The following is a 4,244-nucleotide window of genomic DNA, read 5'->3' on the forward strand; positions in this document are numbered from 1 at the left end:
AAGGCAGCAGTGACCTTTCCCTAAAAAATTTATTTCGTCCTCAATATCCTCAACTTCGCTCTTTACCAAGTCATCGTAAGAAAATTTATCGGCCCTATCTTGGGTAATATGGTTAATTCTTTGCATTTTAGGCCCGGTATTCCTTTCAAAATCAGAGCGACGCTTAGGTTGTTGTCCTAGGTTACCAGTATTTTGGGGAAACTGCCTCTGCCTAGAYCCTTGAAAATTATTGGCTTTGGTTTGATCTAAAGCATCGTTCGGCGAATTTTTGAGCTCAAAGTTTGATGGACGACGAAAGCGAGACGTTGACGGATCTATTTCCATTGGCTCAGGTCTTTCCTGTCTACCGTCTTGAGTAAAACTACGTTTTTGTTGCCTATTGTAATTATGCTGGAAATGTGGATTCTTATGGGTACTCAAATATTCCAACTGACTATTGTTGTTTTCAAGAGACCTTCTGTCAAAAGGTTGGTTCCTGCTATTATCATCAAAACGCTTTGAAAAAAATGTCGCGAAGGTGTAGCGTTCATGATTCGCTAGCTCCTGGGCAAGGGCCAAAGCAGACGGCAAGTCAGTTGGCCTTGAAGAAAATAAAATGTCACAAAGGGGTTTTCTGAGGCCAGAAATAAAGAYGCGTAACGCATCCGTTCTGTATTTTTCATTCATGGAGTTCGCTAAATTGCCCTCGTAGGTCATTATGGTTTTATTAGTAAGAAGTGTGAGCTTTCTCTCCACTTCATCATAAAATTGTATAACCGTAAGATTCCCCTGCCTTAAAGTACTAAGCTCCTGCTCAATCAAATAAATAGGTAGCACAGTGTTGAAGGAAGCTAGATCATTGTCTGCCGGACCCCTAATTTTGTTCCGAATTATTGCCACCGCTTGGTAGTGCTTTGCGCTTCCTTCATACCTCTCATAGAGTTTGTAGGCCGTGTGCGCAGCCTGCCTCCATGAAACATAATGCTCTTGTTTGCCGTCAAATTCGGGCAACGATTTGGCAAGGTCAAGGGTTTCGTCACATGGGACATTTCCTACAATTCAAACCTCTTCAAATGGTTCTACGTCTTTCCTTTGTATAAGCGAATTCTTAACAGGCTTAATAGAAAAATAACTGGGAAAAYAGTTCAAGAAGGGAGAAGATTCACCAAAAATTCACAAATATATGTATTGAAATAGGCTAATGATTTTTTGAATTATTTGAGTATTTCGTAAAATAACTGAGCATATCACTTACATATTTAATCTCCTTTTTTAGTTAACTATTTATCCGGTTAATGTTGTATTCAGTTAAATGTGGTTTTTTATACGAGTAGTTAATATGCCCTCTAGATATCAACCAATGTTACACCGTTCGATCTCAGGTTAAAGTGCTGTACTCCACCGATTTTATTTACAGTAGCACAAAATATGTAGTGGTAATTTCCGTTGTTTAAGTTTTGTTYTTCAATATAGTTGGTAGACGTGTTGATTAATTAACCACCATTGCCTGGYGATTCTCCAAAGTCCTTTTTTCCAATGTCAGCAAAGGTYAGAAGCTACTATTTTATTTAAGTTTGCAGCGTTCAGTCTGATTTAACAAGTTCTTGGATGTGTTTTTCCGACGAGAATATTAATTTCAATTATTCTTAACTTCCCGTGCCCCACGTTGGGCGCCAATTAAACAATTTTATTTGGTTTACCAAATTTTATTGGATCAGATTAACATCTGATTAGTCCAGCTGCCGCAAACAGAAAGAAAGACTTAATTCTAATTAGAGTACCCTAAAGCTACCACTGCTCACTCTCCGCTGCAATCCATAGTATTTCCAACCAACAACTCTCCAATAAGATACCGCTTGCCCACTCTCTAATATTTTATTCCAATTAGAACGCCATAAGGCCAGCGGGTGCTCTGTCTCCACTCCCAGCCACACATACCGCTCTCCCAGCATTCAACGTACTTTTGCATTSCAAATGCTCGCAATGCTGTTAGGTGTCAGTGAAGAACAGAAATGATTACGAGGGTGCCCGCTGGACTATTGTGGCTTAACTTACATAATAGGTATATGGACTCTAAGAGAGAAATTCTGGCACAACGGCCTTCATCAGAAAAATCTTATCTCCGAATTCTAATAATAGAACTCAGAGATTGACAGATTTGTTTGGTAAATAATCAAAAAATATACTGGAGTAAAGAGATTTGGTTTATTGCTCCTTCACAATTTATAGCCCGATTTAATAAATTTTGGTGCATTAGCCGTAGTTGTGTAGAATTTTTCTCTGATAACTTCATTGATGCTGGACGTTTTCAGTGCTTGATAGGAATGGTTGAGTAACCTGACATACCAAGTTTGGTTGAAATTAAATTGTAGCGCTACGCCCTTTGTCCAATTTTTGCACCTGCTCTTTCCTTTCGGTTTGGTTGGACAATGTAATGCTTGTGGGCATTTGTTCAATGAATTATCACTCTTTCAATAGTAAAGAAATGCAAAGGCTTCTTCCGAGCAAGTTTGGTTGAGTTAGAAATTTTCCGTAAAAAATTCGCTACAATAACATATTCGGGATCTAGGAAGAAGTACATACAAATGTATATTTTTATAAAAACTTTAACGATTAAACGTGTATATACATATTAAAAAAAAAAAGTGTGTGCGGTCACAAAACTTAGTGCGTACGATTGAGGTAGTGCGAGTATAGTCGAAAAGTGTATTTGCATTCTTGTCCGTGCATTTTTGTAAACATATTATCATGTGTAATAAAAAGCGAAAACTCAAAAACAAAACCCCGACTTGATCCTTAGTGAGGACGTTGTAAACGTCGGTATGTGTGATAACAGTGGAGGCTGGCAAAACGCGTACCAACCCAAAGCAACGAAAAGTAAAATTATTGAATCCCCAAATGTAATGGAAAAAACAACTATAGCCGAACAATACTCCAAACACATCAAATCGGTTTGCAATCTTAGACACAAACACACAAAGTGATAATAACAATGCCATTGATAAGAATAATGAGCAAAACTTAGAGACAACTACAAGTGTATTCAAACCACCACCGATTTCCACACCAGAAGTAAACGGTATACTATTTACCCAGTTATACCCATTTCCATACCCGGGAATTTATCTAATTTCGAGTAAATACTCATTTGGATAACAAATACTGGTTTTTACGTAAAGTAACAGAAATGAGAATATTTTCAAATTTACTTTTAACATAAGTAACCACAATTCTTAATAAGAACCGCTAATAGCGTGCTTGTGGGAATTCAATGTAATGAGTGGGAGCGGCGGCAACAACAACCTGAGTCAAGTGCATAAAAAGAATTTGGTAAATCTTAAATATAATATTTGTCCGAAAAATGAAACTATTTGGAAACATTCTCATAGAAGCGGTAGTAGCAATGAAGTTTCATGCTCACATTGCGAACAGCGTTACAAATTTGCAAATGTAAATAAAATTGCAAAACATTTAATAAAGTTCATCAAGTGYCCATTATTAATAAAACAACGAGTTCATGCTTGCTTGCATTCAATGTGGCAAAAACCAAGATACAGACAGAAAGTGATTCTCCGTCTAATAATAGCTAAGGCTATATTTGTGACCGGCGCTCCTTTTTCAATGGTGGAGCACTCATTGTGGAAGAACTTTTTTAAGGACCTTAATCCACATTTCAAGACTCTAACTGGAAAAGCGATTTCCAGCATATATCTGGCTAAAATTTATAACGAGATGAGTATGGGCATCACTCTGCATTCAACACAGGCCAATCGGCATACAGCTCAGTACTTATCACAGGGCATTATTAAAATCATGAAGGAATACGGTGAACAAAAAATGTTTGTGTTAATTGGTGGCAATGCTGCAAATATGTAAAAGGCGTTCAAAATAGTAAAAGAAACCTACCCAAATGTTGCACTCAAAAAAGCTCAAACCTATTTGGTTGCATTACAAAATGGATTTGTAAGCTAGAATCAAATGAATTTAATATACACATGGTATATTTCGCGTTTAATGAAATTAAAAGCAAGCTTGAATTAGAGTTTGCTTCAACTATGATACTGAATGATGCCGAAAAAACTGAGCTATCAACCATATTCAACACACGATTTAAAAAAACCGTCAAACCGATACATTTAGCTGCGAATTTGGTAGATCCTATGGCACAAGGAAGTGATCTTGATCCATCTGAGGAGGTAGATGCATTGGAGTTCATTCACATAATGTCACAGGCGCTAAACATAAATGTAATGGAAGATGTAATG

The sequence above is a fragment of the Bactrocera latifrons genome, unplaced genomic scaffold, assembly GCF_001853355.1.
Source record: "Bactrocera latifrons isolate USDA-ARS-PBARC rearing strain unplaced genomic scaffold, ASM185335v1 scaffold_271, whole genome shotgun sequence".
NCBI lineage: Eukaryota > Metazoa > Arthropoda > Insecta > Diptera > Tephritidae > Bactrocera > Bactrocera latifrons.